Genomic DNA, 14,579 nt, shown 5'->3' with positions numbered 1-14,579 from the left:
AATTACAAGATAAACTACTAAAAAGCTATACTTGCAATAATTAAATTTGAATAGTTATAAAATTACAAAATATGGTCGGAAGAGAAGTCAAAATGTGAGTTTTTGCATGCAGTTGGCATTTAAGTTGTTAAGAATTAAAAGTAAACCATTATAACCATTAAATGTTTTATGTTTGTTTCATTGTAATCAGGAATAAAACAAACCTGAAGTAGATAAAGAGAAAGGAATCAGAGTATATACGCACACACACACACACAAACTCACTAAATCACAAGGAAAATATCTGGCAAGAAAGGAAGAAACAGTAGCTACAAAAAACCAGGGATCAATTAATAAGAAAAACGTCCTTATCTCTCAATGTTTATATCGAGAACGCTGGCCTGCACCTCACTCCCCCACCCCCTGCTCCGGCTCCCGGGGTCCCGTCGGACATCTGCCCCCCCTGCCGGTCTCCGCGCTCCGGCCTCTCCCCGCCCGGCCCCTCCCGCACTAGGAGTCCTGGAACCGGGGCGGCCCGGGGAGTCCTGGGCGCGGGCAGCGCCGCCTGGAGGACGGCGAGCGGCGCTGCAGCCGGGAGACGCGCGCCCAGCGCCGACAGAGGCGGGCGGCAGCGGCGGCGGCTCGGCCTCGGCGGAAAAAAAAATCATATTGCGAGTCAATTGGTAAAAGACATGAAGTTGACTGGATAAAGTTTTAAAGTTTAATTGTATGTTGCCTAAAAGCGATCCATTTTAGCTATACTAACGCAAGATGAAAGTAACATGATGTAAAAAGATACTCCATTCCAATGGCCAGCAAAAGAAAGCTGAAGTGTTACATAATGGATCTGGAGGGCGATTCATCAGAATATAACATTGTATAAATGTACATTCATCACCAAAGCATCCAAATAGATAAAGTTAATATCAAAACTAAAGAAGACAGGCAGAAATACAATAAAAATGGAAGACTTCGATGCTCTATTTTCAATGATGAACAGACCATCCAGACAGAACAATAAGGAAGGAATACCAGATTTAAACTAAAATTTAGACCAAACGGACCTAACAGCCATCTACAAAACATTTCATTAACATCAGCAAAATACATATTGTATTCAAGTGCACACAGCACATTCTTTACACACAGTTTAACTTCCACTGCACACACAAAAAAAGAAGTTATACTGTTTTCTTGCACAACACAGTTACAATATATAATGATAAGGTATCCTGTATTATTTCAAAAGCTTAAAGAAGGATTTCAAATGATTTCACCACAAAAGGTGACAAATGTTTGGAGAGATAGATTTATTTATCCTGACTGAACATTTGTTTAAACATCGCATGATACCTCCTTAAAATTTATAATTTTAGGAAAAAATTGGGTAAAACAACTACAATAACAAAATAAAAAACACTCAACAATTGACTACTTAAATATTTAAAAGATTTGTAAAACACACACATCTATACCCACAAACAGAAAATTTTTAAAAATTATTTATTTATTATTTTTTAAAAGGCAGAGTTACAGAGATAGAGGGAGACATACACACTCATGGGGTGGTAGAGAAAGAGAGAGAGAGAGAGAGAGAGAGAGAGAGAGAGAGAGAGAGAGAGAAACTGAGAGAAAGGAGAGAGAGATCATCCATCCATTGATTCAGCAATCAATGACTACATCAGCTGGAGCTGAGTCTATCAGAAGCCAGGAGCCAGGAGCTTCTTCTGGGTCTCCCGAGTGGGTGCACGGGTCCAAGAACTTTGACCACCTGTCACTGCTTTCTCAGTGCATTAGCAGGGAGATGGATAGAAAGTGGCACATCTGGAATCGGAACTGGCCTATGGGATACCAGCACTGCAGGCGGTGGCTTTACCCACTACACAAAAGTGCTGACCCAACACATTTAAGAAGCAACAGCAGAGGCATGATCCATGAAAGAAATAAATAATATTCTGTGCTTCACTGAAACCAACTTTCTGCTGTATTTCAAATATCAAGAGGCTGCAGACTACAACACCAGCATCCCTTATGGGTCCCAGTTCAAGTCTCAGCTGCTCCACTTCTACTCCATTTCCCTGCTAACGCACCTGGGAAAGCAGCGGAAGGTGGCTCCAGTCCTTGGGCTCCTGCACCCATGTGGGAGACCAGGATGAAACTCCCAGTTCCTGGCTTTGGTCTCTCTCCACATTGGCCATTGTGGCCACTTGGAAAGCAAACCAGCGGATAGAAGATCTCTCTGTCTCTCCTCTGTTGTAACTGACCTTCAAAAAATTAAATCTTCAAAAAGCATTATTATATACTGCTCACAGTATATCTGAAGTACACACATTGCTCAATGAAAAGAAATGGTACATAGCAAGCTCCCATGTCTATTTCACTGTACATATACACCTATGTGAGAAAACACATATTTAATGCATATTTGTACTCTTATGCATTGAGAGACAGAGAGGGAGAGAAGTAACAATGGAAAATTTTAACAACTGTTTCTTAAAAGGTTTATGTTTTTAATATTGCATTACTAAATAGGATTATATTATATTTATAAAACATTAACATTTTCACTGTGAATTATTTAAAAATTGGTTTCAGGAAAAAAGAATTGTGTTTTTATAGCAATAATGATCATTCACTGGTGCATGATCTATCTTCTATGTCTCATGAAAAATGGACTTCCTTTCTTGTCTCTCTCAATCTCTCTCCATCTCTCTACCAGTATCCAACACCCAAATTCACCGACAATACATGTCTCATAATTTCAAGATGAGCATGATTCCTACTAAATAAATACACTTACTTAATTTTAATTAGAGTTCCTAATTTAACATTAGCAACAACAAAAATTAATACTTTCTCAACTGATGAATTCTTTTAGGCATAGTTATTTAAGGAACTATAAAAGCAGTCATTATTTTCTATGGTATTTTGTAATCTCATTGGGAAAATGGGTTTTATTAGAAAAATATATCTATCAAGGCAACATCTTGAAGAGTAAAGTATAATGTGGCTGAATGAGAAAGGTTAGAAACAGATTTGAACTCTGAAGGAAATGCAAGTTTCAATTAAAATAGAGAGGATATGCGGCTGGCGCTGTGGCTCACTAGGCTAATCCTCCTCCTGCGGCACTGGCACACCAGGTTCTAGTCCTGGTCGGGGTGCCAAATTCTGTCCAGGTTGCTCCTCTTCCAGGCCAGCTCTCTGCTGTGGCCCGGGAGTGCAGAGGAGGATGGCCCAAGTGCTTGGACCCTGCACTCTCACGGGAGACCAGGAGAAGCACCTGGCTCCTGGCTTCGGATCAGCGCACCAGCTGTAGCGGCCACTGGGGGGTGAACCAACGGAAAAGGAAGACCTTTCTCTCTGTCTCTCTCTCTCTCACTGTCTACTCTGCCTGTCAAAATAAATAAATAAATAAATAAATAAATAAATAAATAAATAACAGTTTTTACTTTCTGCTGTGGAGTTTTCAGAAATTAAGTAAGATTTGAAAAATAGTGGTGGTGGTGTGGTTAAGATTGTCCCTTTATTTCAAAGTAATTCCCATGCCAACATTTATAATCTGGAAAGTTTTATCGTGTAAAAGTAAAATTGAGAATTATTTAGGATTTGTGAGATATTCAGTTTACCTGATGCTGATTTTTGTTCAAGAATAAAATAAACCCTCAATGAATTCACATTGAATTTGTAATTCATAAGAAACTTTACTTGTCAAAATATAATTTATATAAAAATTGATGAGTAATCATCACAGTTTTCATTAATTTTGATTTGGTTACAGGATAGATCATCCTGATCATCTGCTCATTTTAGAGCTAATCATATCTTTTTATCTGTGATGCTGATTTTTGTAGATCATGATGTATTTGAAATTCCAGACAGCCCAACTCAAACTAGTATAAATAGACAAAATTATCTTTCTAGTTCTCCTCTTTCTTCACTAACCTCAGCCTTTCTATTTGACATTATTTCCCCCATTTAAGTATCACAGTTCTTTTCTTTTGAATAAAGTATAAGGTATAAGAATTTGAGTCTATTATATGATATGTTGGACCCCCAGAATTTTGCCTTTTCAAAGAACCTAAAACCTGAAACTAAAAACAACAAATTTAAAACAAAGAACCTTAAATGTTTGCCCCAATTCCAGATGTATAAAGGCCTTTTTATAGGTACAAGCAGCTTATTGTTTGCTCATGACACTTAAGCTAATTTTATGGAATACAAACACAAGATATGTCATTAGAACAAAGTCAAACATAATTTCTAATGAAAAATTATTATTTTAATGAAAAAATTATTTTGTGAGGGAAATCTCTTGTGTCTGTATAATAATGTGTATGTTCATGTCAACTATACTATTATGTAGTAAAACGTTACTATTAACTGTTCTCTAGCGTGTTCAATTACCTTTCTTTGGTAATAAACTTAATTTCAGTCTATAGCTAAAAGCAGATGCTAGTAGCAGCCATTAACTTTTACCTTCTCCTGAGTTACACAGGAGATACAATTAGTTAACTTGCTTATTGTTCATCTTTGACCTGGGGGGCTATAATTTCAAAGAATATTTGGGTAAATTCCTTTAGAGAACACATCAAAAACACTAACCATGTGACTTCAACAAAAATGAGGTCAAAAGACAATGACAGCAGTTTTCATGGTGCAGTTCAAACAGAAATGACGAAATCTGTTGCACAATATCCCCCTGGAGGATCCAGATTAATCCGGATGTTTGTTGAGTGATGAATCTGGATTAATCTTATGAGACCAGTTCCCATCTCAATGTCTGACATAAGTTAGGGTTTCAGAATGTATTTGAATAAAATTCATCAAAGAAACAGGAAGAAATATGGCTTACCTAGGCAACACAGCTAGTGATAGAACTGTATTCAGAAACTTTGACACCCACTACCATGGAGAAATCAAGAGGCCTGGTTTGTAATTAATTCTTCAGCAAAACATAGGGCAGAGGCAACCCTGGTGTTATATGCAGAACCCTAGATCATGTGGCAGCCTCGCAAACCCATAGGGTTCATTTAGAGAGTGATCTGACAGGAGCAGGCATTGTGGCACAGCAGGTTAAGCTGCCACATGGGACCCCCGCATCCCATACCAGAGGCTGGAGGGCCAGAGACTGAGTTGTGCACCTGAGCCTTCCTGCTGGTGATCGTGGAAAACAGTAGGTGATGTCCCTGGTACCCAGATCCCTGCCACCCATGTGGGAGTCCTGGATGGAGTTCCTGGCTCCTGGCTTTGGCATTTCCCAGCCCTAGCTGTTGCAGACACTGGGGAGTGAACCTGAGGCTAGAAGGTCTCTCCTCTCTCTCACACTCTCTCTCTCCCTCCCTCCCTCCCACCCTCATCCCTCCAAATAAATAAGTAAATAAAACATTTTTAAAACACAGGACAGTGATCTTTCAGAGAAAAAAAGAAATCAGTATATATACTGCACCCAAATAAACATTTTGTAATTCCATTGCCCACAAATGTCTAGAAGTAATGTGTGTGTATGGAGAGGGAAAGAAAGAGGGAGAGAGGGAGAAATGAAGACAGGGAGAAAGGAAGAGAGTGGGAATTGTCTATCCTGGATTTTTAATTTCCTCCTGTAGGTTTTTCTGGGGTGTTTTTCAGTTAGTACCAAGCGTGCCATTGCAGATATGGCTACCGACTCCTTTTCCACACCTGTCACAAAGGAGAATCAAAGCAGTTTGAACTAACTTAGGACAGACAGTGGCAAGCATTGATGTTCTTGCTCTACAACTGTGTAAACTTTCCCTCTCTCTGCTATAATATAGTCTGAAGAACCCTGTATCATGTAAAAGATCAAAGAGCAATGGTTTTCATTGTGGTCCATGAGTCCCTAGGAATCCTCCAGGCCCTTTCTGTGGGACTGCAAGGTCAAATTAATCTTTTTTTTTATTTTTTATTTTATTTTTTTTTGACAGGCAGAGTGGACAGTGAGAGAGAGAGACACAGAGAAAGGTCTTCCTTTGCCATTGGTTCACCCTCCAATGGCCACCGCGGCTGGCACGCTACGGCTGGCGCACTGCACTGATCCGATGGCAGGAGCCATGTACTTATCCTGGTCTCCCATGGGGTGCAGGGCCCAAGGACTTGGGCCATCCTCCACTGCACTCCCTGGCCACAGCAGAGAGCTGGCCTGGAAGAGGAACAACCGGGACAGAATCCAGCACCCCGACTGGGACTAGAACCTGGTGTGCCAGCGCTGCAAGGTGGAGGATTAGCCTAGTGAGCCACGGTGCCGGCTGGTCAAAGCAATCTTCACAGTGATATTGAGATATGGTTTGCTTGCCTCATTGTGCTGACACTCATTGGTGATGATGAATAAACCTGTGAGTGCCTAGCACAGATCATTGCAGTGATAGGAAATTGTGACAGCAATCATTGCCATTCTTCACTTCTGTGCAAACACAGGGAAAAAAGAGAGAAAACTGCCAGTTTCACTTATTCATGTCCTTAATGTGCCACTGCCTGGTCTTCTGGTTATGATATCAGAATCCCTTATTGGGTGCCTGGGTTTAAGTACCAGTCTGCTCCCAATTCCAGCTTTGTGTTAATGCACACCTTGGGAGGCAGCAGTTAATAGCTCAAGTACTTGGATCCCTGCCACCCCTGTGGGAGACCTGGATTAAGTTTCAGGATCCTGACTTTGCCCTGGCACAGCCCAGACTGTTGCAGGTATTTGGAGAGTGAATTAACAGAGAAGAGATATCTGTCTATCTCTAACTCTGTATCCCTTTCTCTATCTCTCTGCCATTCAAATCAAATCAAATAAATAAACAAAAATTTAAAAGAATGTCTTTAATAAAACAATAAAGTTATTGATTATATTAAATCTTAACATTTGCATGTACATTTTTTAATATTCCGTGTAACAAATTAGAAAGTATGCATAGAGTACTCATGGAGAGAAGGTGCCTATTTTAAGGAAAAGTGCTTGTGAAATAGCAGAGGCAGAAATTAAAATCATTTTAGGAGTCAGTGTAGTGGGACAGCAGGTTTAGCCACTGCCTGTGACCCCTCCATCCTATATGAGCACTGATTTGAGTCCCAGCTGCCCCACTTCTGATCCAGCTCCCTGCTAATACACCTGTGAAATCAGCAGAAGACGGCTGAAGTATTTTGGCCCTGCCACCCATGTTAGAAACCTGGATGGAGGGGGCTGCTGCTGTGGCACAGCAGGTTAAGCCACTGCCTGCAGTGCTGGCATCCCATATGTGTGCTGGTTCAAGACCTGGCTGCTCCACTTGCAATCCCGCTCTCTGTTACGCCTGGGAAAGCAGTAGATGAAGGCCCAATCCTTGGGCCCCTGCACCCGTGTGGGAGACCTGGAGGAAACCCCTGCCTCCTGGCTTTGGATTGGTGCAGCTCCGGCTGTTGTGACCAATTGGGGAGTGAACCAGCAGATGGAGGACCCCTCCCTCTGCCTCTCCTCTTTCTATGTAACTCTGACTTACAAATAAATAAATAAATCTCTAAAGAAAAAGAAACCTGGATAGAGTTCCAGGCTCCAGGCTTTGGCCGGGCCCCAGAACATTGTGGCCATCTGGGAAGTGAACCAGCAGGTGAAGATTCTCTCTCTCTCTCTCTTCTCACACTCACTCTCACCTGTGTGCATGTCCATCCTTTCTGTAAATCCACCATTCAACTGAAAATAAAATAAACCTTAAAAAAGGAAATGAGGGGCTGGCATTGTGGATAGCAGGTTAAGCCACCACCTGTGATGCCGGCATCCTATGGGTGCCAGTTTGGGTCCTGGCTGCTCCATTTTCAATCCAGCTCTCTGCTGATGCACCTGGGAAAGCAATGGAGAATTATCCAAGTACTTGGGCTCCTGCCACCCACATGGGAGACCAGAATAAAATTCCTGGCTCATGGCTTCTGCCTGGCCATTTGGAGAGTGGACTAGCAGATGGAAGATCTCTATGTCTTTCCTTCTTTCTCTGTAACTCTGCCTTTCAAATCTATAAATAAATAAATCTTTTTAAAAGTAGGAAAATAAAATCATTTTTATTTGAAAGGGTTATCAACAGATAACTATCAGCATTTGGTCTTAGGTATTTGGCAAACATTTTCTAAACAATCCATTTCTAAAAAAATGAATGAAGTGAGCCTTCACTTCAAGGAAAACAATTGACAAAATTGGAGCTCTCGGGGCTGGCATTGTGGCACAGCAGGTTAAGCCACCACTCGGGATACCCACATCCAATATTGGAGTGCTGGTTTGGATCCCATATACTCTGCTTCTGAACTAGCTCCCTGCAAATGCACATGGGAAACAGCAGCTGATAGTTAAAGTGCTTCCATCCTTGTCACCTGTGTGGGAGGCCCAGAAAGAGCTCCTGGCTCCTGGCTTCCACCAAGGCAGTCATTTGGGGAGTGAGCCAGTAGGTAGAAAATCAGCATTTGGAAGAACTCCTATCCACCATTGTGAAGTAGACATCTCCGCAGCATTTACCTTTCCAACAAGATGGATGTGATATTCAAAACTGTGATGTTTTATGTTGCAGTATGTGAGATTCCTCAACAGCTGGGTGATCTGGATAGTTCAGGGATCTAATGTTATTCAAATGGCCAGGCCATATTGCCACAAAATCGTAAGTGGGAAAAGGCCCAAGACCAATGAATTAAAGCCTAGCAGGCACAAAAAGTTCATGGTATGATTTCAGATTTCACATTATAACAAAGCTTTAAGAAACTGCCACTAACTGAATTTTAACACAGCATCACAGCAAAATATCCCTAACTATCTGAAAAGATTATTAAAATACTCCTTAACTTTCTAGCTAGCTCGGTGTGAGGATGGATTTTCCTCACAAACTTAAACCAAAATAACATATCACAACAGATGGAATGTAGAAACAGATATGGGATTCTAGTTGTGTTGAAGAGATGTGAAAAAACTGTTAAATAATGCCACTTGCATTTTTTTTTTGTTTTGGAAAATATAGTTGTTTTTCATAAATTAGTATTATTTATATAAACTTGCAGTGGGTTTATTGTTTTATTTTGAATTAATACTACACAAATATGTTTAGGTGTTCTCCATTTAAATTTATATCCTAGTAACTATAAATAGGTGTAACTCATGCAAAGAAAGCTCTGTGGGGGTGCTCAATAAATTTTAAAGAATATAAAAGGATCCAGAGACCAAAATGTTTGAGAATTCCTGTTCTACTCATTCATCATAACTGCACATTAGTCCACTGTGTTGATGTTGAATTTTAGTAGAACTGGACAAGTGAGAAGAAAAGTTGCAACTGTATTGGAATCCTTGGATAAAAATACAAAGGTACTTCAAAAAATCATGGAAGATGTAATTTCTTAAAAATCTTGTATTGAGTGAATATAATTTTCATAAGCACAACTTTGGGAATATAGTGGTTTTCCCCCCCATACCCACCCTCCCACCCCCACTCCCACCCCACCTCCTACTCCCTCTCCCATCTCATTTTTCTTTAAGATTCATTTTTAATTAACTTTATGTACAGCAGACCAGCTCTATACTAAGTAAAGATTTCAACAGTTTGCACACATACCCACACACACACAATGTAAAAAGTACTGTTTCGGAACAAGTTTTGCAGTTAATTATCATAGTAAAATTCATTAAGGACAGAGGTCCTACATGTGGAGTAAGTGCACAGTGACTCCTGTTGTTAATTTAACAATTAACACTCTTATTTATGACCTCAGTGATCACCCGAGGCTCTTGCCATGAGCTGCCAAGGCTACAGAAGCCTTTTGTGACCACAAACTCTGTCAGTATTTAGACAGGGCCATAAGCAAAGTGGAAGTTCTCTCCTCCCTTCAGAGAAGAGTGCAGCCTTCTTTGATGGCCCCTTGAAAGATGTAATTGAAAGAAGTGTGCATAGGACTGACATTGTGGCATTATGGGTTAAGCCTCCCCCTGTGACACCGCCATCCCATATGGGCATCAGTTTGATTCCTAGCTGCCCTACTTCTGATCCAGCTCCCTGATAACATGCCTGGGAAAGCAGTGAAAAATGGCCTAAGTATTTGGGCCCCTGAACTCACATGAGAGACTTGGATGAGGCTCCTAGTTTCAGCCTGGCCCATCCCTGGCCATTGCAGCCATTTGGGAAGTGAACCAGTAGATTGACACTCTCTCTCTCTCTCTCTCTCTCTCTCTCTCTCTCATTTCTCTCTGTAACTCTGCCTTTAAAATAAATGAATCTTTTTAAAATGTTAGTGCACATTTTTCATGCATGTGCTCTTACGGGTGAAAAAAAAAACAACAAAACCTCTGAGGATTCAGATGTCCATTATATCATTGAAGATATTAGGGGCCAGTAGACTGTGACATGACAAGACATTCCTTCCAATATAAAGGAAAATATATTGCATCGGAGACTTCCTGCCACTAATAAAGAAGCCCAGTGCTCTCTGGGCACTTTGGATGCTAGAGACAGCACATACCATACCTGGGAATATTGCTCTGATCCCCATAGTAGGTGACATGAAAGATGGCAGCTTTGTTAGATAAGAGCCAGAACAGACTCCACCAGCAGGTCTGGTTGTGGTGACAGCAACCCTGCCAACCTTATGGTACTAGAAGAGGCTCCATGTGGATTTTGTGATAAACATCAATAAAAGAGTCACAGTGTAGACCTCTAAGGGTTCTGGAACAAAGACACACTATTGGCAGTAGAAAACAATGTACCATTTGAAAAGCAGTTTGGTGTACACCAGGACTCCAGCAGAGGAACAGCATCTAAGCAAGAGACATTAAGAGACAATGGAACAAATATAGCCATCAGATTACTGCAGATCTACCATCAAGATTGGTGGGCCCAGCAGGGAAGTGACATAAAACAGAAGTGTACATAGCAGAGCCAAAGTGTACAAGAAAGTTCCACCAGCAGGTAGGCTAGACATCCCTGTCATTAACCACTGCCACCTGAGCACCTGTCCCCCAGCTCAGAGCTATGGCTGCATGACAAGCCCGTGCAGCACGAGGGAAGCTGGGAGTGGTCCACATACAGGACAGTCTGGTGTGCTGGTCAGGTCAAAAAGAAGGTTGATGGTCCCACTCTAGAATAACCTTGGGAGACTGGTGGGGGGGATTCTCCCAGTGGGAATAGTTTTAGGTGGTGCCTGTGATCATGCATTTAGTGTGGAAAGAGAAATGGCCTGAGGAAAGAATATATACATACAGAGACTCATGAATAGTGCTAACAGCCTGGAAGGTGGAAGATTTGGAAGAAGGAGATCTGTGAAAGAGGCAGATGGAAGAACAAAAGGGAAGAAGCACAAAGTGTGAGCATCTTTTTCTCACTCTTAACACACTCCAGAGACTATTCACCACAGAACAGAGCCCTAAAGGTAGAAGGGCTGAGCCCACTGATGACAGTCAGCCCTGTTGCTGGCCACCTGAGTGTAGCACAGAGGAGCTATGGTGGAAGGGGTGAAAGCTATGCATAGGTGAACCAGCATGTGCTCCCTCTCAGTGACACTGGTCTAGTGATGGATCTAGTTCCTGCTGCTGCCTAATAAATCAACTTCCTAGGAAGAGAGACCAGTGCTGAGCCCACTAGTCGGCAGCATCCTTTGAAGAGATCTGCAAGTACAGCTTTTCTTCTTCTGCCTACAGGGTCTCAGCCAGCATCACCACTAAAGGTCTTGCATAAGTTTCCATCCTTAGATAGAGGATTCTATAAAACAGCCTCCTGAATCAGCAGCCCCTCTTTGTAGCAATGAGCACGCAGTTTAGAGTCCTATCACAAACCACTTCGTGTGAGTTGAGTTGTCCCTCCCCGTTCCAAGACAAAAGATGTTTTAAAGTCTTAACACCACTATCTGTGATTGTGACCTTATGCGGAAATAAGGTTCTTGCAGATGTAATCATGTGAAGATGAGATCAATGGCTGGAGCAGGGCCGATCTTAAGCCAGGAGCCAGGAACTTCCTCCAGGTCTCCCATGTGGGTGCAGAGGCCCAAGTACCTTGGGCATCCTCCACTGCTTTCCCAGGGCATAACAGAGAGTTGGATTGTAAGAGGAGCAGCCAGGACTAGAATCGGCACCCATATGGGATGCCAGTGGCACAGGCCAGTGTGTTAACCCACCGCACCACAGTGCCAGTCCCTATTAATGATTTTTTAAATCATCAAATCTCAGCATTGTTTGTTGAAAATAGAACTCTAACCACTGACAAGAACGGGGTCCTAGGGATTTTTTCACCTTCCATCAGTAACCCTGTCCATCCAGGGACCCTTGTGGATATTGAAGGACTGAACTGACGCCTGTGCTGTGGCCTCCCTCAGAGGCATGATAAAGTCCTAACAGTTTTCTGTTCTCCAAGCACTTGTAATGAAGGCAGGAGGACAGGCGATGACAGCCACAAGAGTGGTGTCACAGGGAGGAAACTCAGGAAGCCCAACTGCCCTGTCTGCACCCTCACGGGCTCTCCACTTTTTTCTGGCAGTAAAAGCCACCCTCACTGTCTCCACGTCCCTGGTGTGCTCTGCCCTGGAAATGTAACCTGTGCTTTCCTGGAGCCACCCTTAAACAGAGCATGGCACGACAGCACAGAAGCTGATAGCATGGGCTTTGCAGACGGCCTGACCTGACTCCAATTCCAACTCAGTCACTAATCCGTGACCATGAGCAAGATGTGTAGCCCTCTCGGCAGTTTTATTTTCAACTTATTGTTTTGTATTTTTGAGATAATATATTTTCAATTTACATTATAATCAAAGACTTAGTGCTCCACTAAAGAAAGAGTCAACTAATAAAAAGTACAGGCTGGACAATAGGCTAGCCCCATAAAGAATAATCAAATGGAAATATTTTCAACTTCATTCATTTACAGTAAATTTTAAAACAGTCCTTTGGCAGTTTTGTTGCCTACGATTTATGTCTCTTTTGCTAAGTGATTGGCTTTCACTTCTGCCTTTTATTAAACAAACACTTAATGAATTTAACCTTGCTTCACCCACATTCATGTCCTGCAGAGGTAGAGAGAGAGAGAGGTCTTCCATCCACTGGTTCACCTCCCAGATGACTGCAACAGCCGGAGCTGGGCCCATCTAAAGCCAGGAGCCAGGAGCTTCTTCCGGGTCTCCCATGTGGGTGCAGGGGTCCAAGGACTTGGGCCATCTTCTACTGCTTTCCCAGGCCATAACAGAGAGCTGGATGGGAACTGGAGCAGTCAGGACTCGAACTGATGGCCATAATGGATGCTGGCACTGCACGCAGCAGCTTTACCTGTGGTAAAGACAATGTAAAATTTCACATTTTAATACTGATGTTGTACACTGTTTTACTTAACATTTTGGGGAGTAACTGCCTCTGACTTCAATTCAAGAGGATACTTTTTTGTTGCTAGTATAACCTGTTTTTGTAATGGCATTAGCAAATAAAGGGATGCTTATTATTGAAACAAAAAAGTGTGTTATCCTTGCTGATTGTTAGCTATGAATATGACAATTATTAATTGATTTACCCACAGTCTCCTGTGGAGGCTCTGGGATATGGGGTAACCAAAGCAGATAAGAATCCCTACTTTTTGGTAGGGGCTTGGGAAAATCTCTTTTTCTTTCTGGGAGTCATATTCCTCATCAGTATGATAAGGCAATGGGCCTGTCTGGGGGCCTTTCCTGCTCAGTTTTCTCTGAGTCCCTGGGTGACAGAGATGTGTGTTCAGTGTGCACTGGGGACTGCAGCTAAGACTTGTACAGGTGGAGAAATAAAGGGAAAACTTAGTATGGCTTGTAAGTTCATCTTTTCCAGAATTATCATGATGATATCCAGTCTTGATGATAAGTTAAATTGCACTGTACACATCACTACTCTTTTATTGTTTTTAAAAAATTATTTATTTGAATGTCAGTGTGAGAGAGAGAGAAAGAGAATTTTCCACCCACTGGTTCACTCCCCAGATGGCCCCAGTGGCCAGCACTGGGCCAGGTCAAGGCCAGGAGCTACATCTAGGTCTCCCATGTGGGTGGCAGGGGTCCAAGTATTTGGGCACAGGCAGAATTGAGCTTTCTACTCTACCTTCACTCTGCAAACACTCATCCTCTATCCCTTTCTTCAGCCAGCAGCTCCTTTCTCTGAATCTTCATGTTTTGTGTTCTGTACAGTGAGAAAAGGAAAAATGCTTCCTTGGGTACTGAGAGAAGGAAGAAGGATACACACAGAAAATGCACCCATAGGTATTCTGAGCAATAACCCTGGACCCATACAGGGTCCCTTCATACATCAGAGGGAGGGAGGGAAGGTGGGAGGGAGGGAGGGAGAGGGACAGAGAGAGAGAGGAGAGAGACACAACAGTCTTCCACTTGCTGATTCACTTCCTAAATGGTCCCAACAGCTAGGGCTAAGCGGATCCAAAGCTAGGAGCCAGGAGGTTCCTTCAAGTCTCCCACATGGGTGCAGGTGCCCAAGGACTTGGGCCATCTTCCACTGCTTTTCCAGGCCAAAACAGAGAGCTGGATTGGAAGTGGAGCAGCTGGGACTTGAATTGTTGCCCACACTGGGATGCCGGCACTGCAGGAAGTGGCTTTACATGCTAGGCTACAGCGTCAGCCCCCACATAAACTTTTATTCTGTTCATAGAAAT

This window comes from Oryctolagus cuniculus, chromosome 7, assembly GCF_964237555.1.
Source record: "Oryctolagus cuniculus chromosome 7, mOryCun1.1, whole genome shotgun sequence".
NCBI lineage: Eukaryota > Metazoa > Chordata > Mammalia > Lagomorpha > Leporidae > Oryctolagus > Oryctolagus cuniculus.
Note: the sequence above shows the minus strand (reverse complement) of the source record.